This window comes from Myxocyprinus asiaticus, chromosome 29 (genome assembly GCF_019703515.2).
Source record: "Myxocyprinus asiaticus isolate MX2 ecotype Aquarium Trade chromosome 29, UBuf_Myxa_2, whole genome shotgun sequence".
Classification (NCBI taxonomy): domain Eukaryota; kingdom Metazoa; phylum Chordata; class Actinopteri; order Cypriniformes; family Catostomidae; genus Myxocyprinus; species Myxocyprinus asiaticus.
Window position 1 is genome coordinate 27,128,133 of NC_059372.1, and position 27,452 is coordinate 27,155,584.

The 27,452-nt window shown below is 40.2% G+C and overlaps 1 protein-coding gene across 1 annotated transcript in view; it reads left to right on the plus strand.

Annotated features, from left to right (window-relative positions):
* The first annotated feature begins 1,927 nt into the window (after positions 1-1,927).
* Positions 1,928-27,452, plus strand: part of klhdc8b (kelch domain containing 8B) — a 271,701-nt gene continuing 246,176 nt past the window's right edge. The window contains exons 1-2 of the mRNA XM_051662973.1: positions 1,928-1,990; positions 2,323-2,564. The gene's annotated coding sequence lies outside the window, so the exon portion shown is untranslated. The remainder of the gene's footprint in view (positions 1,991-2,322; positions 2,565-27,452) is intronic.

A 27,452-nucleotide genomic window follows, 5' to 3' on the forward strand; every position in this document is an offset into this window, starting at 1 on the left:
TGTAAATGCCGACATCATCATATATGTCGAAAGGATTGAAGCCTGTTTTTTATTCCATCTGTTACTCCAGGTCGAAGGCTTCCGTAAATATTTAGTTTATACCTAGGGTTACGTTCTAAAGCAGAAACCCTACATCAACACTGTCCAGAAGCGCTGCCGACTTCTCTGGGTTCGGTCTTATGTTAGAAGGAAAGTAGAGCAGTGGAACCGTGTTTCCTGGTCAGAAGAGTCCATATTTCAAATAGTTTTTGAAAAACACAACCATCGTGCTCTCCGGGCAAAAGAGGAAAAGGACCATCCAAGCTGTTATTAGCGCCAGGTCCAAAAGCCAGTGTCTGTATGGGCCAGGGGTGTGTCAGTGCCCATGGCATGGGTAACTCGCACATCCGTGAGGGCACCATTAATGCAGACAGATGTTTTCTGTTTCAAATTTTCAGCAGGACAACTTCAAACCACATACTGGCCAAATAAGCAGAGAGTGCGGGTGCTAGATTGGCCTGCCTGCATTCCTGACCATCTCCAATAGAGAATGTGTGGCGCATTATGAAGCGCACAATACGGCAACGAAGACCCTGTACAATTGTGCAGCTGAAGACCTGCATAATGGATGAATGGGGGAAAATTTCTCTTTCTAAACTTAACAAACTTGTGTCTTCAGTGACTAAATGCTTAATAAGTGTTATTAGAAGAAATGTTTATGTTTCACAGTGGAAAACACTCGACTGTCCCAATTTTTTTGGAGCGTGTTGCAATCATCTGATTTGAAATTACTGTACTTTTTAAAAAACAATGAAATTCACAAGGTTAAACATCATATAATGTTTAGCTGTATTGGTTTCAATATAGCAAAGGGTGAATATCATTTACAAATCACACCTTTTTGTTTTTATTAGCATTTTTAATACTGTCCCAACTTTCTTGGAATTTGTATCTTTCCCACACATATGGAAGAATTTGTCACAGTGGAACCTGCCAATAAAGGAATATTCCAGGTTCGATACAAGTTAAGCTCAATTGACAGCATTTGTGGCATAATACCACACAAATTATTTTTGACTCATCTCTCCTTTTCTTTAAAAAAAGCAAAAACGAAGGTTACAGTGAGGCACTTACAATGGAAGTGAATAGGGCCAATTTTTGGAGGGTTTAAAGGCAGAAATGTGAAGCTTATAATTTTGTAAAAGCACTTACAATTATTCTGCTGTTAAAACTTGTGTATTATTTTAGCTGTACGGTTGTTTAAATCGTAATTTTTACAGTTGTTTTAGGGTTTGTTGACATTACATTGTTGACATCATGGCAATGAAGTTGTAAAATCGGCTATAATGTCACACAGATTTTATCACACAAAAATCATGTTAACGCATATTGTTTATGCCTTGTGGCTATACTTTTGAACAGTGAGTGTTTTAACATTTACGGATTGGCCCCATTCACTTCCATTGTGCTCACTGGGACTAGTTGAAAGTAATTTTTGCGGTAATCAATATTATGCCACAAATACTTTTGATTGAGCTTAACTTGTATTGGACCCACCCAAAATAATTCATGAAGTAGCAAAACTGCAAAAAATCGTACGCACAAAAAACGTACAAAAATGTCAAAACATTGTTTTGACCAACATAAAATGTTATTCACTATTTTTTTACAATTATATCATATAAAACATGTTACAACTTGCCCCATGAAATTTACGAAAAATGTGACAGCTTCTCCGTATGACAACTAGCCCCCGTAATTTGTCACAAATCAAAAACCCACAGTCACCATCCAGTCCAGTTTTCCGGATTCGCGACAATATCACTGCTTACCACAAAGAGGCAGTGGTGTTACAAATAGCAGGGTGCTCAGATCCGCTTCGTTATTGATGCTGTGTCAGGGGCAGCACCCTCCATAACCCATGTCATTTGTCATAATAGTCGGAGCACACGAGGCGCAGGAGGGTTCGCGGGAAGCTTGCGACAGAATCACAAATTTTTATTTCATCAAGGTGATGCTTGAAGCCTACATTACGCGTTCTGTTTTAAAATACAGTGAGAACATTTGGGATGAAAAACAAACAAGTAAATATTTATTTTATGGTCTTGAAATGTTTCTCTTCAGAAATTGGTAGGCTACTCAATACAAGATATTACTCACTTTAAATAATCAGTTTAATTGTTCCAGTCATTTTTCAGAAATAATCTTTATTCATTTTACAAATGATAACTGATTTATTCATGATTCAGTGGACTTAAAATTTTACATATAATTCATACACGTATTCTTAAAATCTTTGTTTGAAGTTAAAAGGAACATTTATTTCCTGTTAATGTTTTATAGGATCCACGGTGCAGACACCGCGTTGTGAGCATTCAGGGGAGGGTGAAGTAAATGATGCTGAGCCAATGGTGATCCTCGCGCGAGGAGCATCTGTCCGAAACTAGCGAGTGAAATCACTGGCATAACGCAGCTGTCTCCGATATGGGAAGTGCTTCGAGATGTTAATCTGACCTGAAGTTTGATTGAGGGTACTCTAATTCAGTGACTTTGGGACATTCGCCCGAGTTGGACCAAAAAAGAAGGTAAATCATACGCACGCGGATGTTATTATTGAAAGTTTTGTCATGTTGTTTTGCATATGCACGCATGTTCAGGTGCTGATCGCTGTTTGTGCTTTTTTACGCTATAGCGTAATATCGCTATATAGCAATATGCATGATGTTTAAATTGTAAATACCACCGGATAGTAAAAGGCAGACATTTTTATTAATGGCTTATCTTATTAAAAAAATCCGCAACACTGGTTAAAATAAATTTAGGAACGAGTATCTCAGTATCTCTTTTTCTATAGATTTCAGGGGGAGTAATGTTTTGGTCGATCTAGTATTCTGCTGTCAAATCTATTTTTTTCTGTAAGTTTCACGGCTTTGGCTTTGGAGATGCTGTTCCACATGAGATCTCAGCACTGCACAAACCTCCAGCTGTTTTGATGCTGAATAAAAATAGAAGTGCTGCAGAACTCTCAAGGGTTTGTTAAGAATTGTTATTTATTGTTATTTATATTACGGATAATGGTCGTTTAGCTCACGATTATCCTGCCTGAAAAGCAGCAATTTTATTATTCGCTTGATTAAACAAATCCAATAACAGCATGTGCTCTCATAGTCATAGTACACAGTACGTTCATAATCTCGCCTAATTCGATCACCAGTTGCATGGCTCCTCTGTTTTATCTAAGGGCATTTTTAATTTGGATTGAGCGTTTCAGCAAAGCTGTTTTACAAAGCTCTCCGTAATTAAGCCCATACTTGTGCCCTTTCTCTGTTTTCCTAATAGTTTAAATTACTCAGGTTTCCTTCATTCACTGCTTTCACCTGACTCCAGTGTTTTCAGTTTTACATTTCTTGATATTTATTCATTTAGCAGCTGCTTTTAACCAAAACGACTTAAATGAGGAAAAAAACAAGTAGTTTATCAGAAAGGAGCCAACGATATTAGCAGTGCCACAAAATCTAATTTCAACTGTAATAGGTTTGATACATTTCAATACTAATAGGTTTAAAACATTTCATTAAAATTCAGCCTAAGGGGAGCTCAGCCCATACATAGTTTTCATTTATCAATTAACGTCATACAAAGTACAGTAAACATTGGGGGAAAAAAAAGCTAAATCAGTTTTCAGTGTGACTACCTTTGTGGTTTGCAGAGAAGACGTTCCAAGCTTCTTGGAAAATTCACCACAGTTATTCTATCTATGTAGGCTGTCTCAATTGCTTCTGTCTATTCATGTAATCCTAGACTGACTTGATGTTTAGTGGAGGGCTCTGTGGGGGTCATGCCATCTGTTGCAGGGCTCCCTGTTCTGCTGTTCTTTTCTATTTGGAAAAGGAACATTTGGGAGTCTAAAATGTATATTTCCTATTGACACACTAAAGCTGAAGATATAAATAACCATCTAAGACGAATGTTTTTATGAAACATCATATATGCCTAAGACTTTTGCACAGTACTGTATATGTCTAGGCCTCATTTGTGAATTTCTATTCATCTACAAATTTCAACCTTTTTGCTTCGACCCCTTCGCTTTATTTCTTGGTTAAGGTCATGTTTTAAATACAGTACTTGGTTTCACACTAAACTCTTTTAATTATTGATCACTTCTCATGCTTATCCCTGGAGGTGGTAATTACTGCCTTACGTGCAGACGTGATAACCTTCGACTGCTTGGCGGAAATTTGCATAATCATTTGAAAAATTAACACACACATTTTCCCATTTACACCACAGGCTGATATGCATGCAGCTGCTTTGTCATCTGTTAATTAATGAGCAACGTAATGAGTTGTGTGTGTGCTCCAAACAAACGTCACCTTTTATGTCTTACTGTAGTTTTATGATTTGAGGGACTTGCTTCTTCTTCCACCTCTCAAAGCGACCGGACACCAAGAACACAAAGTCCTAAGAAAGTCAGACTGGTAAACCCTTTAAACCAGGCACCATGAATGGAGATACTCAAGGGCTGATTCATAGAAAACTGAGAGCCATATCAGGAAACTGCAGATTGTGCCCAGATCAAGTGAATAAAGAGAATGAGGGAGACATGACTGAATGCCAATTAGAAATGCTCGATCATTCCACAAAACCCCATCAGTACACAGTACACATCCATGTTTGAGCACTTCACAATTGACTGCCTAAACTCTTTATTGGATTTAATTAATTTTTATTGAGAAGGGGGCTGGTTGGGTTAATGGGGACTTCATCCTTCGGAGTTTTGCTTTATTTCAGCCCTTCGTTGTTCTGTCCAACATATGAGGTGACACTTAGTCTGATCAGTTTCAAAGCTAGAGATATTATAGAGGTGTATTCAGTCAAACGCTTCCAAGAGGTATGAATTAAGGTGAGAAAATTATCTTGCATGGGTTTCCAATTAACTTCTTATAGGTCCTGTGCTTTATATAATCGCTACGTACTTATGGATATTCTAAAGGTTTGGTGAGAGACCCAGTCCGATCTCCTATAACCAGAGGGAATTTTGAAGATGACAAATAATGGCCTGTAGTGATTCTGTTCAAATTGGACATTTCTGTGTTAGACAGGGCCTGACTTTCTATAGAGTGCTCTTTTTGTCTGAGAGGGGCCACCACAGAGAAGAGAGGTGATGGATGTCCTCTCAGCACACTCACTTAGCCAGCGGCCCCTGGATCCCCTTTATAGTCCCTACACCCTACTGAGTATACAACATTAATTATAGAGTTGTTAATAGCAATCCAGAGAACATGCTCACTTAATATTCTTAGAATTTCACACCACCCACACACACACCAGCACATATACCTATTAACATACAGACTGTTTGCCGAAAGGTTGATTATTTGGCAACAGTGACTTTGAGATGCATGAAATGCAGAAAGAAGAAATGGGCATAGCATGTTGATACCCTAATAACGCATTTATGAATTTTCATGATCAAGTTCTCCTGTATGTACTCAGTCTTGAAGTTTACCCAAAAAAGAAAATTCTGTCATCACTCACCCTCATGTCAATCCAAACCTGCACTTTCTTTCTTCCGTAGAACACGAGGAGAAATTTTGAAGAATGTTGATGCTGCTCTTTCCCATATAAACAAAGTGAGTGGGGACTAAGTGTGTCTGTCCCTGTTATTCTGCCTAACTCCTTTAGTGTTAAATTTACAGGTTTAGAATGACTTGAGGATTAAAAAAAATGTCAGTTTTTATTTTGGGGTGAACTATCCCAAAAATGAAGATTCTCTCATCATTTATTCACTTTCATGCCATCCTAGATATGTATTACTTTCCTTCTTTTGTTGAACACAAACTAAGATTTTTAGAAGAATACTGTATCTCCTGTCTTTAGGTCATGACAATGCAAGTGAATGGGTACCAACATTTTGAAGCTCAAAAAGCACTTAAATGCAGCATAAAAGTATTCCAAGACTCCATATATCAATATTGTAGTCCTTTTTTACTATAAATTATCCTCCCTGCCTAGTAAGTGGCGATATGTACAAAGAATATGAATCACCAAAATTAAAAGAAGAAGAATATGAAAGTGGAGATTTATAGTAAAAAGGACCTTTTTTAGTAAAAAAAAAAAAGGGGTCAAGACATACTCTTTTTTTAATAATTTTATTATCTTCCCTGAGGTCCATTTATAATGTTAGTAAAGTTTTTTTTTGCACAAAAACAGTCATATTTAGTCATATAGAATAATTTTCCACCCTGTCTCTGGCCCTCTGTCTGAAACGCTCGGTTTTAAGCTGTCTTCAGTGTAAACGCCCACTGTTGTGATTGGCTAACATCATGCAGCCCTTCCAATAGAGCCATATTTGAAACGCGATCCGAAGAAAATTAATAAACTCCGTAAGACCACAACATTTATAAAACTACATTTCAGTATTAACATATAACCCACATCCAACACATTAATATAGCAGCACCATAAACTATCAAACAGTCATGACATGTGAAATATTCATGAATGAAATTGTTTACTTACGAATCTGCAGTCCAATAGTGTGTTTTAACTGCCCCATCCTTCAATAACAGTCCAGTGACTGGTTCACAATCAATCACGTTCATAATATGAGCCAAAAACATACAAATCTCGCTGAGATGTTCTGAATACTAGTGATGGGAAGATTTGATAATTTTACTGACCTGGATCTTTGAGTCTCGTTCAGCAAAATGAATGAATCCTTATTCAAGTCATTTTGTTCATTTGAGCAGAATTAAATTAAAATTTTACATTTTCAATAGCCAAATTCCCCCCAACACGTCTACTTATGCAAACTTTGATTATAGTCCCAATAAGGAAAAATTATATTGCAGCCAAGGACAAATTATGAGAAACAGAAAGATTAGTTCACCTCTGGAATCTTCTTGTCAGAGTCGTTCGTTCTTTTGTCACGTGACAGCCGTATACGCTCGGCTGTCACGTGACAAAAGAACGAACGACTCGGACCAGATGACTAGAGAGGTGAACTAATCATTTCTGTTTCCTCTGTGAGCAATGCATAGCATATACGGCTGTCACGTGACAAAAGAACGAACGACTCTGACTAAAAGAGTTGAAAGGTGAACTAATCATTTCTGTTTCCTGTACAGCACCTGTGTGGTTTTCACATAACAAATGAACGGAGGTTGCGCAATGCACATGCGCGGCCAACACAAAATGAACGAATCACTCTCTGAGACTACTCGTTCTTCTGAGTCACATAAAAGTTTCGTTCAAAATGAACATATTGTTCATGAACGACCCATCACTACTGAATACACAAACGTAAACTGTCCATGGTGGGGGCATTGGGCTGCTTCAGCCGGCTTCAACAGGCCAAAGCAGAGACGCTGGTCTTCACATCTCACATTTTCCCAGTTTGTTTACACACAGTATGGCATGTGTTTCTCCCAGTCAGTGGCAGCAGCAGAATGAGACGCGTTTTTGAAAGTTGTAGTTGTACAAGTGTTGTAGTCAAGACCACCTAAACCGAGACCAAGTCAAGACCAAGACCAGAGTGTATCGAGACTGAGACAAGACCAAGACTTTGAGGGGTTGAGACCAAGTCAAGACCAAGACCAGACCAGTGCGAGTCCCACACTGCATATTCCACTTGATATCTCCGATCTCCAAATAAAGGCGTTCCAATGGCAGATGCTCGGAAGATGACGTTAAAGGAAACAAAACTGCAACGCTCCCATTAGCTTAGCAGGTGTTTGACTGTCACCACAGATGTCTCCCATCAGTCCAATTCATAAACAATCTGCAACGCTAGCATTTGTGCTACAGGTCTACGATTATCAAAAGAGAGTATAATTTAGCATGTTTTGAACACCTGCTACTCTGCCAACGTTTGTTAAACATGGTTTAATATCATGTAATGTAGGAACTTTGACTAATTTATCAATATTATTTAATAAAAGTGAATGTTTATCACTTATTTTGTACATCTTCCTGGTCACACACCTGCATCTCGGCGAAATCTGAGTTTAAAATTTCCGCACGACTTTCCAAGTTGTAATTATGACTTCAAGTGGTGTTCCATTGCACATTTCCTAGTAGGAAGTTGGAAAATCCGACTTTCCGAGTTGAATGGAATGCAGCAAGAAGCAGATTGCTAATGTAGCTAGCTAGCTTTGCTAGCATCACTTACACTTCCCTTCCCTTTCTTTATGCTTCCTTTCTAAGTACCGATAAAAGTTTGACATGGTCCCAGCCATCTCGGTAAGCATTGCATTGCAGAATTTACATACTGCTGTGTTTTCTTTTGGACGCTTTTTTGCAGATTAACTCTTTGTGGTTTAGGTCAGTGTTTCCCAACCATTTTTCTGCCATGGCACACTTTTTACAAATAAAAAATCCCATGGCACACCACTATCCCGATATGGCTTTCACCACTCGTAATGTTTGAAATTCGGCTATACAAAAAATTCAAGTAACATAGGTACGCTGTATAATGAGGTCACAGATGCCAAGAGCGCTAACTGGATAATGAAAAACTAACAAATTTGTGTCTTTTCCAATTTGTAGAGTTGTTCTTGCAAATTAATTCTTGCAACGGCACAGCAAATACATTATTTATTTATTTATTTACTGTATTTTCCGGAAATAAAGTCGAACCTGAATATAAGTCGCAGTGGGTCAAAATCGTGTTGTTGATAGAGAGAAAAAAACATAAGTCGCACTGACAGAGGTTGGATTCGGCAGGCACTAGGACCCGGGAGAAGCCGCCCGGCCTCCATTCACCAGTTCAGATGTCAAACACGCTCCGTGAAGATTACAGAGAATCTACACATCGTATCATGGTGTTTTTGGACCTGTTTAAAACAGGAGAATTTGATTTTAGTAATTGTATGTAACAGTTTCTCATATTCTTTTTATGTTTCATGAGAGAAACACGACAAGTAAGCCACGTCTGTTCATAACATCTGTAACTATGCTGTGCACAAATAAACAGCTTTTAGTCTTTGAGTAAAACAATACACCTGTTGTTTTCTATTCATTCATTTGGTTCACTGACTGAACGATTTTACTACAAATGATGATGAAGCATCATTTTGTGGGCATGTGAGGAGTTGCGTTTGACAGCGGACTGGAGTTTGTTAGAACAATAATGTTTTGATGGACAAAATATTTAAACTGGTTGCATAAAATACTTTTTAATGGAAAATATACTGAATTGGCAACTTTAAAACTCTTCTACCATCTCTATGCCTTCACTAAAATACCGGAAAAAACTGTATTTATTTATTTTGAGGAATTTGATAATTTTCCATGGCACACCTGACAATCTTTGATGGCACACTAGTGGGCACAGTGGTTGGGAAACACTGGTTTAGGTAGCCAAATTGTATTACAGAAGATTTGTCTGACATCTTTCAGACAGCCACAGTTTCTTCTCCTGTCTCCCGCATTCACTTTCTTGGAGTGCGTGTGAAGGGGGACAGGGAGGGGTGACAGCCGTTAACAGTAACAAAAATGTAAAATTAGAAATGAGTCAAGTTATTGCTTGCATTTGAAGCAGGAGGTTTTACATCCAGTCACAGTAATGATGTTAACAAATAAATCAGACAATGCACAGGCAATTTAGTGATATCCCCGCAGTTGTGGTCTTTACCGGTCTTTAAATAAAATCCTGAGTCCTCTTTGTCTGAGACCGAGACAAGACCGAGTAAAAATGTGGTGCACGTTTCTGTAGAAAAACATTTAAATCCTGACAGGAACATGAAGATGTCCTGTGTAAATCCACTTTGGATGAATTTCCCATGACAGGCCCCATCTCTCTGCTCTTCACCTGTGTGACTCACTGAGCACCAGTGGGAGGGGCCAAGGGTGCAATGATGAAAAAATAGGCATTGCATATGCAGATGTATTTAGTCCTTGTGACATCACAAGTTCCACAAATTCCAAATGAGACATTTTTACGGCTTGGTTTAAATAAATACTCTTTTTCTATTAAGGAGGAAGTTTTCAGTTCTGAAACTTACAGTATGTTTTTATAGTACTTTGACCTCTTATCCAAAAGATCAAGGGAAATTTGATTCCTCATGTCATGACCCCTTTAAATATTAATCTGTTTCTTACCCACACTTATCATATGGCTTCTGAAGACATGAATTTAATCACTAGAATCTTACGGATTACTTTTATGCTGTTTTTATGTGCTTTTGGAGCTTCAAAATGTTGGTCACCATACACTTTTAGATATCCTTCTAAAAGTCTTTGTGTTCTGCAGAAGAAAGAAAATCATACACATCTGGGATGGCGTGAGGGTGAGTAAATGATAAGAGAATTTTCATTTTTGGGTGAACTATCCCTTTAAGAGTATGTCAGGATTTGTCTCAGGTCACACAGAGCAACAGTTTGTTGTCTTCATACACAATGGGCATTTTCCAAACTGCATTTTAGCGCCCTTGAAGGGAACTGCGGGAAGGGGTGGGGTTAATCCAAATGAAAGTAAGAAAAGGAATTTTTTAATGGAGGCCCTTCCACAAGACTGCTAGCAAAGGGTACATTCATAGAGTAATGCCATGCTCCTTTTAGAGTGCCCACATCAAGAGCTCTGTCCTTCGGAGTGAGTAGGGCTAAGGAATAATCACTTTCTATTGGAATTCGCCCAGTGTTCTTGTTCGTTGTTAAATGGAAAGCTGAGGAAGACACCTATACCAGGAAGATGCCTAAAAATTGCAACATTTTCTAACCCATGCGACAGGTCTCTGCGTATAAAAATGAATATACTGTAAGTCCCTTGGCTTCACAGGACACATTCTCTATTTGTGGAATAAGTTTGTGTGTGTGTGTGTGTGTGTGTGTGTGTGTGTACTTAAGAGCAAGAAAGACAGTTTCAGAGTGGAATGAAGGGATAATATGAGAGCTTTTTTACAGGGAAGCTGGATTTAGTGCTCTGTCTCAAGTGGTGCTGCTCATTTCCACTGGACTGCAGATTATTACATTGATAATCCTTTTATTGTTGCTTGCCCTACTCATGACAAAGGTTTCTCACAAGTTTAGAAATGTTAATTAGGGAAGCCAAATCATGAATTGATTAAAATTGCTTTTTAAAAGTATCGTTCACCCAAAAATGAATCTGTCATCATTTAACTCACCCTCATGTTGTTTCAAATCTATATGACTTTTGTGAATTAATGAAGAATGTTCATGCTGCTCTTTAATATTCAACAAAAGCAAATAGTCATCAAGGGCTGTCAAGCTCCAAATATGATAAAAAGTCCATAGAACTTGTATGATATATTATAGCTTTGTGTGAGGAACAGATCAAATTGTAAGTCATTATTCATTGATAAACTTGTCCTCTATGGTAGCTCTCAAATCTCATTCGTGCTTCTGTAGATTCAATTGTCACATCATGATTGGTTATGAGAAACGTGAGAACCAATGCCATTTGGCACCCATGACGTCAATCCTGGGCACGTCATCTCGCAACAAGTCTTAATGTGTGTATACATATATTGAAACCAGTGTTGAGGAAGCTTCTATGAAACTGTAGCTTCCCAAATAACAAGATACTCAAAACGTAAAGTAGTAGTAGTAGTAGTAGTGAAACTACAGTCAAGCTTCTCTTTTAAAAAATTAGTTAGCTACACTACAAATCAGTAACAAAAAGTAACTACTGTAACAACATTGAAGTTATTTAAAGAAGGCAATGCAAACTAATAAAACTAGAAAACACACTATTTTATATTACTACATTTAAATATAGTGATAAAGTGCAGCAATTAACCAAAATTCACTAACGAGTGAGCCTGCCCCATCAGTTTAGATTCTGCTTTTATTAAGAAGAAAAACATAAAACCTGTTCACAGAGGTTTGACTGGTCTTATTAGGTAGCTCTGTATGAGTCACTATGGTAGTATCTATGGTATATACCTAAAGCCTGTGAAGTGTTTTTTTATGTTACTAACTTTTTTTACAAAACCTTTTTTTGATTTTCTCCCCTTTTTCTCCCCAATTTGGAATGCCCAATTCCCAATGCGCTTTAAGTCCTCGTAGTGGTGTAGTGATTCGCCTCAATCCGGGTGGTGGAGGACAAATCTCAGTTGCCTCCACTTCTAAGACTGTCAATTCACGCATCTTATCACGTGGCTTGTTAAGCACGTTACCGCGGAGACGTAGCGTGTGTGGAGGCTTCACGCTATTCACCGCGGCATCCACGCACAATTCACCACGCGCCCCACCGAGAGCGCACCACATTATAGCGACCACGAGGAGGTTACCCCATGTGACTCTACCCTCCCTAGCAACAGGGCCAATTTGGTTGCTTAGGAGACCTGGCTGGAGTCACTCAACACGCCATGGATTCGAACTCGCGACTCCAGGGGTGGTAGTCAGCGTCAATACTCGCTGAGCTACCCAGGTCCCCAATAACAGTTCTTGTAATCAAAGACACTCTAGCGTGCTGTCTAGCTCCAGTCCAGTCCAGAATATTTTGTTCTCTTTCAAAAGGGCAGTGTTTAAAATGACATGTCAACCTTGAGCTAGTGTAAAAAGCCAGAAAAGCAAGCTGAGGCAAGGAACAGAAATAGGCCATTTGCATTCACTCTTAAAGCCTGGACATTGATGGAATGTGGAAAGTGCTCTGCTTCTCCACAAGTGGTCCCACTCAGAAGTTTAACAGAGATGGCCACACAAACCTGTCACATTTTATTTCCGCTCATTGCCTCCCTCGTTCAATCTTTCTCTCTCACACGCTCAATTTGTTTGCATGTTGTGGAGATTTAACCCCTTTCGGGTCACAGGCAACTCAGATACAAACCCTTCAAACTCAGTATCTGCCTTACAGAGCTACATGTGCAGCTCCTGGTGAGGTGATGGGGTTCAAACCCATCATAAAATGGCAGGGACTGTCTCCCTGATGCAACCTACGAGAACGTGCCGTGCTTAAGGACACAATGATCTCAGCAACTGCTCTTTAAACCACTGGCTCCTTGTGTTTTATTTTCCAAAAGAGCAGTGAAATAGAGCCACACAGCTGTAGTTTTTCTGCACAACTTTAAAAGCATTTTTGGATGCAATCTGAATAGCTTTGACACACTGACACTCAAAAGCAATCATCTTCACCAAGTGTGTATTGACTGAAATATACTCATTCTGGTAAAAATGTTACCATCTTCCAAGTGGCAGTCACAACAGCTGAATTGTGGTGTCTGCAGTTTTTCCAGAAGTGAAGAATAAAGTTAAACATTTTTTTTTATTTTTTATAAATGTACCAAGAAAGTTAAAAGAATACAGTGGTGCAGCATAATCTAACAGAGGCCCAGATGATATACACCAGTGATTCCCAACCGGGGGTACTTAAGCAGGTTACAGATGGTATGTGAAAAGAATTGGTTTTGCTTTGTTTGGGGACACTTATGGCAAAAAAGGTTGGGAAACACTGATATTCTCTATGGCCAAAAATATGTGGACACTCAAAGACAACTCCAATATGTGCTTGTTAAGCATTTCATTTCAGATCATTGACATTTATGTCTATCTTTTGGGAAGGCTTAAGGCTGTAACACAAGTTTCGAAATTTGAATATTTTTCTAATTTAAGATAAAAATGCACATTTTAATGCTAAAAATGTGCATTTGAATTTTAGATGTGTGCTAAGCACTGACAATGACAAGGTGGAGTTCTTTGGCCATTGCGTCTTGCTCACTTATCAGCATCATAAGCCAAAAAGTAATGTATCATGAGATGATTATTAGAAGCATATGTAAAAAAATCTAAAATCCAACAATACCAAAGCAAACTTCTAAATTTATAAGCCCTGTGGTTCACTCAGAATTATTCTTTTCTCTTTGCTTTCCTCTAGCCTAGTTTCTCTATCTCTTATGAGTTAGATTAGGAGGTCAGGGATCAGGTGAACTAAAAGAGAGATACTTTCTCTCTGTGTGGTGGGACAATAAGATGAATGTGTGTAGGGGACCCTCAGGCCAGGCATTATAATAACCTCTTCCATCTTGTCAGTGAACCAGTGTTCCCTTTACATAAATTATCTGTGTAATCTTCACTTACTATTGTAGTAATATGCATAATGCAGTTAAGAGATAATAATAGGTTTTACAGACTGTTAGGATAAGCTGTCTTGGAATTGTGTTAATTTGTGCCCTCCACTGTGAGTCACATTAAGAAAACACTTTCTTTGCGCAAGTAAGTGTGTTTGGGGTGCAGAAAAAAGGAGAGCTTTTTGAGAGTATTCTTTTCCTGTAAAAATATCTAAACATCATTAAAACAAGATACAATTACTTGAGAAGCAAAATTGCGTAAGATAATAAGACTTGTTTTCAGAGAATATTTCTTCAATTAAGTTTATTTTATCTTATGCTAATTTTGCTGCTGAAGTAAATTTTATTTTGCTTTAAGGATGTTTCGATATTTTTACTGAAAAAAATAAGACAGAAATACTGGTTAAGAAAATGATTTTTTTCTGTGTGTGTGTGTGTGTTTGTAGATGTTGTCTTTAGCCTTTGGTGCTAGTAGAGACGTTGATTGGTGAGGCAGTAAATGGTTGATTAGTTGATTTGAATAGGGAACCCTGGAAGATATTTGGTACAGTGTTAGCACACAAACATCATACTTTAATATATACCCACTCACAGTTCCTGTCTTTGTGTATGCATATCCTCAGGCTGATATATCTATATACAATTCTTTGTATTTATTTTACCTTGCGCTCTGTTTATCCTGTTCTCCCCTGCTGCTTGTTATTAGAGGCCATTCAAGACATATTTCAAACTTTACTATCTCACGCACCATCATACTGTACTCTCCCTCTCATACACTATCAAACCACTTACACGCACTCTCTGGTCTAATAATAAAAAATAAAAAAAATTGGTCCCACTTTATATTAGGTGTCTTTACTATCTACTAACATTAAAATAGGCTACACACAATGTATTTATTGTAAATTGTCAAGATTCTCATTTACTGCTACTGAGGTTGAGGTACGGGTAAGGTTAAGGAGTAGGATTAGGGTTAGTGTTTAGGGTAAGGGTTGGGGTTAGGTTAACAGTGTAACTACATGTACATTTGATGTAATCAAATGCAGGAACTTTAAATGTAAGTACAATGCAAAACACATATGTACATAGTAAGTACATTGTATCAAATACTTAAGTACATAGTAGTTAAGGACACCAAATATAAAATGTGTCCAAAATAAATTCTAACCACATGCATATGCAGTTTTTGTGACAATAACATTATATTAATAGATATATAACAAGTGTTTTACCAGTTGGATTTTAGTTTAAAATAAAATATGCAGGGTTTGAAATTAACAACTGCCAACCCTCCAAATGCGGGTAAAAATTGGCAGTGGCAGGTAACTCTGTCACTCTTACTTGCCACTTTGGCAGGTAGTTTATCAAGGCGGCCGACGTTGACCAAAAAACACATTTGAATTCTAGTATAATGCTTTATGTGGAGGCAGTCAAACCTCTCAAATGGCTAGTCAGCCCCTACATTATAAACAGCACTAAAGAGGAGACAAATACACATCATCAGTTTTTAAAATACACATACTCATTAGGGATGGGCATTTTGGCCATTTTGTCTACTCGAGTTCTCCGACATACTTCCGACTAATTACTCGTGTACGTGTCGAGTACTCGAGGGGCAATGACATGTACATAACTGTATATATAACATTATTATAGGCTGTTATAAAATAATCTGTTACAAAATGTACAAAAGATTGCATAATCAAAATGTAATGCATCATATTTTGTCATTATGTGAAGATTTGCTGCCCAACATAAAAAAAAGAATGTGCACAACACGCGTCTCTGTCTTTTCTTCCTTCAGGTTACCGTAGTAATCTTAGTAAGAGCGCCCCAACTTTTTTATTGACTGTCTGAACTATTTTCTAATCGCGGTTGGCTGTTTTTTAATATGCGTGTTAAGCTGAAGTTCAGTTTTGAAGGCACTGCATTCTGTTCCATTTAGCTGTGCTCTGTCAAGCTGTTTGAAACACTCACAGCGCGTTGAGTCCACTGCCACACGTGCCTTGTGTGTGTGTGTCCCCAAGTGTTCCCTCCTGTGGGGAAAGCCGTGATGCTCCATATTGTTGTTGCTGTGATGATTCATGAAGTGTTCCAGTCAACTCAGCAAGTTGGAATTTCGAGATGGAAGTGTGTTACATCACGCAAACATGTCGGCACCCAGGGCAGCGAGATTTACAGTCAGTGACAAACATTCACTTTTATTAAGTAATATCCATTAACGAGTCAAAGTTCTTACATTAAATGATAATAAAACATGTTTAGCAAACATTTTGCAGAAACAGCTGTTCGAAACATGGTTAATTACACTTTCTTTTGATGATCGTAATGATAGCATTGCAGCATCATATCAGTTTGTTTGCTATGAGACGTCTCTAACAATCAGTATACCCCTCAAAATCATAACATAATCAATCTCAAAATTAAAAATATGCTCCCTCTTTGACACGTTTGTGTTTGTAAGGACCTCAACATGGAGGGTAGAATCCATATGCAAGAAGTTTATTATAATCAGCAAACAAATCCAAGACACTAGGCAGAGACATAATCATTGAAGCAGGCAAAGTAGTTGTTACACAGCTAATCAGTCCAACCAGGCAAACAGAGCAAAACAATAATCCAATAATGGTAATCCAGTGAAACAGGCACAATGGTCATAACAAGTAGGCAAATAAACAGGCAATGAAGGCACCAAGCCACTGCTTGGTAAGGCAGTGAAACTGGCAATACTTCGCAATGTCACAATGGAAGAGCATGGCTATTTATATGGTTCAAACAGGAAGTAACCATAGAAGAAACGGTACAGTGTCAGTATTCGGGAGAGGGCTCCCTCTGGTGGTTGGCTGAAGGGATACCAGCCTCATTCATTACAGAACCCCCCCATGAACAACTCCCGGTTTTCTTCTCCTGGGTTGTCCCCTTGGTCGTGGTGCAGGACGATTCGGGTTTGCTTGGAAGTCATGGATCAATGATGGGTCCAGAATGTCCTTGGCGGCTACCAAAGATCTCTCCTCTGGTTCATAACCTTCCCAGTCCACCAGCTACTGCATCTGGTCCCCTCGACGACATGAGTCTATGATCTCTCTGACCATGTAAGCAGGTTATCCGTCTATCTCCAATGGAGGAGGCTCAGGATCTGTGGTTCCGGGGCCAGATGTCAGGTGGACAGGTTTCAACGATGACACATGAAAGTATGGAGAGATGCGGTAGTTAGCAGGTAGCTCCAGTCAGTAAGTTACAGGATTGATTTGTCTTATAATTCTGAACGGACCAACATACCTGGGGCTGAGTTTCTTGCAGGGTAGCTGCAGCTTGAGGTCTCATGGAAGTTGGTAGCCCAGCACACATTGGAAGGGAGTGAGTCCAGTAGAAGAGTGCGTGAGGGAGTTCTGGGCGTATTCAGCCTATAGGAGGAAGTCGCTCTACCTCTGTTGTTCTTGACTGCAGTAAGACCTGAGGTATCTGCCTATTTCCTGGTTTAGTGTCTCCACCTGTCCATTTGCCTGAGGATGATAACCAGACGTGAGGCTGACGTTGATGACAAGCTGTTTACAGAAAGCCTGCCATACTCTGGAAGTGAACTGTGGTCCCCAGTCAGACACTATGTCTTCTGGCAGACCTTCTGAAAACTTGGTGGAACAGATCATTAGCGGTTTCCATGGCAGTGGGTAGACCTTTCATGGGAATTAGTCTGCATGACTTAGAGAAACGATCAATGATAACAATGATGGTGGTATACCCATTGGAGTTTGGCAGATCGGTGATGAAGTCGACAGACAGATGGGACCAGGGTGTCAGAGGGATAGGCAGTGGCTGTAGCAGGCTGGCTGGCAGTTCCCTGGGGGTTTTAGACTTTGCACAAACTTGACATGCTTTAATGTATGCAGTGACCTCATTAATGATTGAAGGCCACCAAAATGAGTTACGTACCAAGCTTATAGTTTTCTGGATGCCAGGGTGTCCAGTGCTGAGGGAGGTATGGATCCATTGGATTGTTCTTTGGCATAGAGTGTGTGGTATATAATGTTTTGTTGGAAGGCATTCAGGTGGTGCTGGGTCTGCTTGTTGGGCTCTTTGGATCTCTTCCACGATGTCCCAGCTTATTGGTGCTATGATGACAGAAGGTGGGAGTATAGACTCGTTTTGAGGTATGTTGTGAAGGGGATCATGACGACGGGAGAGAGCATCAGTTTTGCAGTTATTACTGCCAGGGCGGTAGGTGACTATGAATTAGAACCTTGTGAAGAAGAGTGACCATCGGGCTTGTCGTGGATTCAGACATTTTGCTCCCTTGATGTATTTGAGTTTATGTTCGGTGATTACTAGGAATGGATGGACAGAACCTTCAAGCCAGTGGCACCACTCTTCTAGCGCAGCCTTCATGGAGAGTAGTTCTTTATTTCCAACATCATAGTTCCTTTCTGCTGCGTTCAATGTGGGAAAAGCACAAGGATAACGTTTTCTGGGGTTACCGTGGCGCTGAGAGAGAACCGCCCCTATGCCACAGTCTGAGGCATCCACTTCCACAATGAACGGTTGGTTAGGATCTGGGTGCTTTAGAATGGGGGTGGTCGTGAAACTTATCTTGAGGGTGTTGAAGGCATTTTGAGCAGAGTCAATCCATGGTAGCTTGGACGGTTTTCCTTTGAGCAAAGACATTAGGGGGGCAGAGATGAGACTGTAGTTGCGGATAAACCTCCTGTAGAAGTTCACAAAACCCAGGAAACGTTGTAGCTCCTTAACATTGTTGGGTCTTGGCCACTCCGTGACTGCCTTGAACTTGGAGTCATCCATCTCAACACCTCTATGGCTGATGATATACCCTAAGAACGTTGTATGGGTAACATGGAACTCACATTTCTCTGCTTTCACGTAGAGCTGGTGTTTCAGTAGGCAGGAGAGGACCATTTTAACGTCTTTGTGTTGTGCTTTATCCTGGGATTATATGAGTTTGTCGTCAATGTAGGCGATGATACATCTGTTGAGGAGGTCTCTGAAGATCTCATTGATGAATGACTGGAACACATCTGGTGTGTTGGCCAGGCCATAAGGCATCACCTGGAATTCATAGTGCCCCCTAGTGGTACTTCCACTCATCTCCCTCTTTGATACGAATCAGGTTGTATGCACTTCTCAAATCCAGTTTTGTGTAGATGCATGCTTCACGTAGTTGTTCTAGGGCAGACGGAACAAGAGGGAGTGGGTACCTGTACTTGATTGTTACTGTGTTCAATCCTCGGTAGTCTATGCATGGACGGAGCCCTCCATCTTTCTTCTCGATGAAGAAAAAGCCTGCTGCAGCTGGTGAAGTGGAAGGACGAATGAACCCTGAAGCTAAATCCTCCTCGACGTAAGTTTCCATGGCCATGGTTTCAGGTCTTGACAATGGATAGGCTTTGCTCCTCGGGGGTGCCATGTTGGGTAGTAACTCAACAGCGCAGTCCCATGGATGAGGGGGTAGTTGGGTTGCCTTGACTATGCTGAATACCTCGGTTAATTCAGAATACTCCCTGGGGACCTGGATTTGAGCTTGGTTCTCAGGACTTTCGACACTGGTAGTCAAACATGACATGATGACTTTGACATGAAGACAATTAGACTGACAATAATCTGACCATTGTTTTAACTCACCCTGGTTCCAGGAGATGGGATCATGGATAGCCAGCCATGGGTGACCCAGGATGAGAAGATACTTGGGTGAGTCGATGATATAGAAAGATATGATCTCTGTGTGAAACAAGCCAACCTGTGGTGTCACTGGAACAGATTGATGAGTGATACCTGTGCCTATAGGTGCATTATTTACAGCAGTAATGTTAATGGTGGGTATACTAGGTGCTGTAGGGATATGGAGCTCTCTTACTAGCCCTTGGTGAATTATTCATAGCAGCCCCTGAGTCGACGAGTGCAGAAACAGATTTCATTTTATCAAATGAGTGCTCAGTGGGAAGAGAGAAACTGTGGTTTGTGGAAGATGAAATGTTCATGGTACTCACAATAGTTCTGGAGTCTTGATATTTCTTGCCTTTGTGAGAGCATGTGGAGTGTCGATGATTCTCTTCACCACAGTAATAACACAGTCGCTCCCGACGATGACGATCACGTTCGTCATCAGAAAATCTGGTATAGGTGATCTGCATCGGTTTAGGAGCTTCGGGGCATGCCTGGACTTGACTATGGACTGATGGTCGTGAATTGGAGCTAATCTTTGAGCATGGTGAATAGTGCAGTTAATTATAAATCCTTACTGCCAATGAAATGAATTCAGTGAGAGTTGAATCCTCACCCTTACACGCGAGTTCTGCCTGCAGACTGTAGTTCAGTCCCTCTCTGAACACAGTCTTGAGTGCAATTTCATTCCATCCACTTTGGGCTGCTAATGTCCTGAAGTGTACGGCAAAGTCAGCTGCAGAACGTGAACCCTGGCATACATGAAGCAGCTGAACAGAGACATCTTTACCTCCCATTGGGTATTCAAACACTTCGTGGATCTGGGAAGCGGAGTAATCGAATGAGGTTTGAAGCCGATTATTTTGGGTTTGAGGCCCAGTCTAACACTTTACCGGTAAGTAACGTCATCATAAATGCACATTTCTTGGACTCCTGACTGAAAGATTCTTATTGATTGGAGAAATAGACTTTACATTGACGTAAAAATCCCTTACATTTCTCTGGTGAGCCATCAAATTTATCAGGAAGAGCGAAACTTACCGGTGTAGCTTGTGGAGATGGAAGAGAGTGGATATAACGGGTGAGGTTCTCATGTACAGCTCTTAGGCGGTCCAGTTTTTCCTGAAAACTTTTCAGCAGTTCGCTCTGGTGAGCGAATCCAGCCTGGAGCTGAGAAACTTCCGCTGGATTCATTGGTGGCGAAGTATTCTGTAAGGGACTCGACATGGAGGCGAAGGTAGAATCCATATGCAAGAAGTTTATTAAAATCAGCAAACAAATCCAAGACACTAGGCAGAGATGTAATCGTTGAAGCAGGCAAAGTAGTCGTTACACAGCTAATCAGTCCAACCAGGCAAACAGAGCAAAACAGTAATCAAATAATGGTAATCCAGTGAAACAGGCACAATGGTCATAACAAGTAGACAAATAAACAGGCAATGAAAATAATGCTTGGTAAAGCAGTGAAACTGGCAATACTTCACAAAGGCACAATGCAAGAGCATGGCTATTTATATGGTTCAAACAGGAAGTAACCATAGAAGAAACGGTACAGTGTAAGTATTCGGGAGAGGGCTCCCTCTGGTGGTCGGCTGAAGGGATACCAGCCTCATTCGTTACAGTTTTTAGTTGTCAGTTAATTGTCACTGCATTTCGAATTAAGCGAAAAGTCACATCATGCTTGATCACCATCGATCATCATTTTCATGATCGATCATTGCTGCCACGTCCGAGTAACCGAGTACTCGAGTACTCATGCCCATCCCTAATTCTCATCCTTAACTGCAGTAACAATAACAGGTAACTGGTATAGATTCATATTAAATCTATTAGGGCAAATTTATTAGACTTTCTTTTTATTACAACAGTAAAGTTAACTGTTTAAATGTGTTTAGGCAATTAGTTTTTTTTATAACAAATATTATAGTTTAATTTTTTGAAAAGACAATCAACATTAACCTACCCACAGTAATGTGGAGCCATCCATGGTCTTACCTGTGTTAAAGGCCTTATCATTACAAATTTCACTGTTAAACAATGATAGAACAATGGTAACATTTCTTAGAGGCAAGTACTGTTTAATATGAAGGGGTTACAACTTCTGGTCATGTTTGCCTTCAGATATTCTAAAGGGGACTTAAATCATTAGGCTTGTGTCCTGCAAAATAATTTAATAATTCTTGTTCAAATAAAATGTCCAAACAATTGCATGCAGTTACAGTCTCCAGGTACCTTTATCACTTTTTGTGCTGTGGGGAATTTGTCTAGTGAAATTGGTGAGTGACTAGTGACCATGGAACACTACTAGCCACAGTGGCCGGTGAACCCTGAAAATTTTTAAACCCTGAAAATATGATACTGGTTATTTACCCATTTAACAGTTGCTGAAGTATACAGGATCTTATAGCTCAGTGCTTTATGCACGATATTTAGAATGTTCACTTCAACTCATCCAGTGTTGACAGCCTTATGCCGTTGTGTCATGTCAGCATATGAGTCAAGTGTAGACGGGGTGTCAGGATTGAATGAACTAACCCCAAACTGGTATTCTGGAACCAATAACCATGATTAAGTATTGTGTTGCTTAACTGGCTCAGAGTTCAGGGTTTATTTCAGAGTTGGCCACAGTGCTCTTGGCCTCGATTGTTGTCGGCTGGCAGGCAATACAAATTCAGTTCTGGGTTTTTGGTCTTTGAAGTGCAAAAAACTACACAACAGTGTTTTGTCATGTTTTTCATTGTTTTTTTAGCCAAATCTTTTGGATATTTCTCCCTGTTTTCCTCATAGGAATGAAAGACTAACTATGGTAACAGGGCTACTTTTCCCACACGAGTGGGCCAAAATGGTGCAAAATACTCCCAATCAGAAACTGTCAAACTAAATCTCTCACACACTATCAAATTCTCTCTCACACAAACCCAAAGCCACTTACACACAGTACACACACTCTCTTACACAAACCTTCATTCAAATAAAGTTTGGTAATATGCATGAGAGAGGTTTGATAATGTGTGTGAGAGTATGATAGTGTGTGTGCAGGGTAAGGCTGTAACAGAAAACATGTAACTGCAAGTAACAGTATTCAGTCCTCGTTACGTTTTCAAGCACCTGTATTCAGAAAACAGTTACTTTATAAAATTTTGTTAGAATACTTTTAGAATACTCCTTTCATAGTGACCACAAAATAAGGCAGAAAGCAAAAAAGCTTGTCAATCAAGTGAGAAACTTGATTGTTTTTCAGAACATGTGAAAAATGAAAAAATCAACGTCTTAGTCATGTATAATGATTCCGGGATTGAATATCTGGCATCCACACCAGAATGTTGTTATCTTAGGCATTGCTTCCACATGGTATTAAGATGCATTTCGGGTGATCCGATCACAAATGGGGTCTAAAACGTTTCGTGATGGGATCACAAAAACCACTTACGAATGTGGCCAAAAACGCATGTGACAAGATCGCATTTGAGGTTTGTAGCAGATCTTTTAGTTCTGGACAAAGGAGGAGTCAGGAGACAGCGAACAGTCAAAGGTGAGTTTTTATTATTTTCTCTCAGTCTTAAAACTTAACAAAAGGGCTCTTGATGGCCAAACGCATAAACAGCTCCAGATGGTGGCTCTGGTCTCTCTCTCCCCAATCTGACGCTCTGGCGTGCCTTACCGCTCTCCCTCTCCCACAGACCGACACATGACCACGCCCCCCATACCACAAGGTGTAAACAGTAATCCGTCCTGAATGCGTCCCGGCAGCAGCGAAGCACCACCCCTCACCTGTCAATCAACCGCTGCGCTAAAACAAGTTGTCAACTTTGCCATTTACGAGAGGCTTTAAAAGGAAATAACCGTCCATTTGGACAATTTAAAATAGCGGGTACATTACATTCATGAGAGCTTCACGGATCTTCTTTAGTGAGTCTGATATCAATACAGATGACAAGCACGTACACCTGAAGCTCCTTTAATAAAAGTAATCCACTGAAGTAACAGGTAATTCTGCTTGACATGTTGCGTTTGTGCTTAGATTAAATTTCAACCGCATCTGGGAGAAACAGCGCACTGTTTTTTGACGCTTTCTTTGTCTTTTCAGACTTTGTTGTGCTTTAATATCATGCAGTAACACACTGACATAGTGATTGATGTATGTTGTCATGAAACAGAGACCCTCCCCTCCAAATCCGAACACAAGTGGTCACAGGAGATGCATTTAAATGACCTGGTGTAAACAACGATGTGTCTCACCTGATCACATTTGATTGGATCACCCGAGATGCATCGTAATACCAGGTGGAAGTGGGGCCTTAATCAGCTGTGCACCAGAATCAATACAGCCAAATATTTACACAAATATTTAATTCAAACGCATGATACATTCTTTCCAGCTATTGTAATTGCTGTGTAAATAAATGTATTTAACATATCATATGAAGTGATTCACAAAAAAATTTGAGCTGTCAGAATTAATTCGTTAACGCATGCGATTAATTAATAAGTTTAACATGTTAATTTTTCTTAATCGCGATTAACACATTTACTGTTAATACAGCATAAACACTGGTGTGAAGGGCGGAACCTTTGTAATGAGTCTGGCCAGAGTCATTACACTGACACACACACCATAGTGCCAGAGCCTTTCTACAAAATTGAGCCTACAAGCTTTACATAAAATAACATAATGCGGCGGTCCCATAGACATTCTAGTTGACTGTTTATGCTCTCTCTTATTATAGAGTCGCAGAGGTTGTTTTCTCAGTAAATAAAAGAATCTCTGACAGTGCTTCTCTGTCAGTGAAAACGAAGGAGAAAGAACCTCTTAACACTATTTGATGTACAAAATAATCCCAGATGGGACTTGTGATTGAAATCAAGTATTTTTCAGCTTATGTAAGGCACGTTTTAATTACCACAGAAGCACGTAAATCTTATCTATCACCAAAACGCAAATGTTTTTGTCTGCAAGTGCTCTTCATGTGGAATTCAAAGTGATGTTTGATGCTGCCGTTGCCGGCCTGACGCGAATCATGAACCCAGCTTCACGATTGCTTTGACAAGAAATGGTAATGCTCAACAAGCCACGTGATAAGATGCACGGACTGATGATCTCAGACGCGGAGGCAACTGAGATTCGTCCTCCGCCACCCGGATTGAGGCGAGTCACTACGCCACCATGAGGACTTAGGAATTGGGAATTGGGCAATCCAAATTGGGGAGAAAAGGGGAGAAAAAAAATTATATCATAAATATAGTCCATACAAAACAAAGCTGTTGTATGGCCCCAGAAAGCTATGAATTAAGTGCACAAGTCATATGGACTACTGTTATGGTGTCTTTATACTGAACCTTTAATAGTGCTTTATAGTATTTGTCCTTTATGAAACTTGACAGCTCCTATAAACTGTTATTCTATGGGATAGAGCTGCTTAAAATGTCTATTTTTATTTTCCATGAAAAAGTAACAGCATATGGGGTTTGAACAACATAAGGGCAAGTAAATGAGTGAGTAAATGTACATTTTCCATTTTTAGGTCAACTACTTTAACTGGTGGATCTTTTTTGAGCACAGACTCAAGGACAGACTCAAAATAAAATGGTCTCTTTTAAAAGAAGACTCTTAAAAGATGCTGTACAAAATTTAGAATACATTAAAGACATAAATAAATAATTTTATAATATCTTAAATTGATTGTTGTGATGAGGAGGAGGGCGTGGCCGGGCCGTGGCCTTGCCTGAATCAGCTAATCAGCGGGAGAGTGAGATAAGGGGCGGCTGGAGACTCTGGTTCGAGAAATAGAGATGCAATCGGCTGCGTTGTGTGTGTGTCCTTATATTTTATGTTGGTTTAAGTTTATGTTGACCATTAAACTTTATGTTGACTGTTCAGCTGGTTCCCGCCTCCTCCTTGCCCAACCTTTACCTGTTACAGTGGTGCCGAAGCCCGGGAGGGAAGAGGGATGTACTGTCGCTGCCATCTACCAGGGGAGCAGCCGTGGCCGTCTGCCTGGGGACGGAGGGGTCGCTGCCGGCCGCAGAGAGCTGGAGGAATTGTGTTCATCTGCCGGGAAGGGGAAGAGTGGTTCCGTCTGCCAGGGGCCGGAGGACTCGCTGCCATCTGCCGGGGGAGGAGTTAGCTGGCGTCCGCCAGAGGGTGGAGCGGTTGAGGACCGGGCGACAGGGTGTCCGGAAGCCGGCGAGCAAGTTCTTCTCTCTCTCTCCTCTCTCTCTCTGTGTGTTTCCACTCGCCCTTTCCCTCTCCCCACGCCTCTGCGTGGGAATCAGCTGATCAGCGAGAGAGCGAGATAAGGGGCGGCCGGAGACGCCGGTTTGAGAGAGAGAGCAGCTCTCCCGCTGATCAGCTGATTCAGCGCTGGCGGTGCTCCATCACGGCCAGACCACGCCCTCCTCCTTGTCACTCCCTAAATCACGCTCTACTTTGTGTTTTATAGATCATTTTGTTAGACAATGTCAAGTGAATTTTTTAAAAAGCTACTTCAAAAGCCCAGACAGCCACATTCATTCAGTTCCTTTAGAGTAAACACACATTCACTCTTTGTCTTAAGCCTGATACACTGAAAACTGCTCCATTAATGTTTTCATATTCACAGTTATGAATGACACACAAATCACTTACTGTACATGACATATAAGTTCAAGATGGTGCCACGGATGGCAGCCACAGTGTGGAGCACTCCAGTTCTTTTGTTGAAAAAAAAAAAGTGACGCAGGTGAGGGAAATAAGCTGGCACGCTGGTCAGGCTTCATCAGCGCGACTTTCGAACAGCGCTGCCGAGTATTCATGTAGCGAATCTCTGCTCTCTTCATAACAAAACAGATCAACTACATCTCCTTACCCATACAAACATGGACTTTTCAACCTCTGCTACCTTGTGCTTCACAGAAACCTGGCTGAGTGAAGCAATTACATCTGCCGGGCTTTCAGCAGCTCAGAGTGGATTGCATCGTGGATTTAATGGGGAAAACGAGAGGCGGTGGAACATGCTTTTACATCAATGAAAGTTGGTGTACAGATGTGACAACGTTAAAGAAGATGTGCTGTCCTATTTTGGAAGTGCTCTTTATTAACTGCAAGCCTTTCTACTTGCCGTGGGAGTTTTCCTCATTTATTCTGGTGAGTGTTTATATTCCTCCACACGTGTGCGTGAACGCAGTGCTGTAACAGCTGGCTGATCAAATCACAGACACAGAAAAACAATACCCAGATTCAGTTATTATTATTCTTGGGGATTTTAACAAAGCAAACCTCACACGTGAACTGCCCAAATACAAACAGCACATTACATGCCCAACCAGAGACCAAAATATACTGGATCATTGCTACACAACAATAAAGGATGCATATCGCTCTGTCCCTTGAGCAGCTATGGGACTCTCTGATCACTGTCTGGTTCATCTTCTTCCAACCTACAGGCAGAAACTAAAATCAACTAAACCTGTAGTAAAGACTGTAAAGAGCTCAACCAATGAAGCAGAGCTGGAACTACAAGCCTGCTTTTACTGCACTGATTGGAGTGTATTTGAGGCTGCAGACACCAATCTGGACGAGCTCACAGGTACTGTGACATCATATATCAGTTTCTGTGAGGATATGTGCATTCTTACTAGACCTTATTTAACATACATCAACGACAAACCGTGGTTTACAGCAGAGCTCAGGCAGCTTTATCAGGCAAAAAGGATGCTTACAGAGGTGGGGATAAAATCTTTTACAATCAGGCCAGTAACACAATGAAAGTGTCTAAAATAAGCTATTTAGATAAG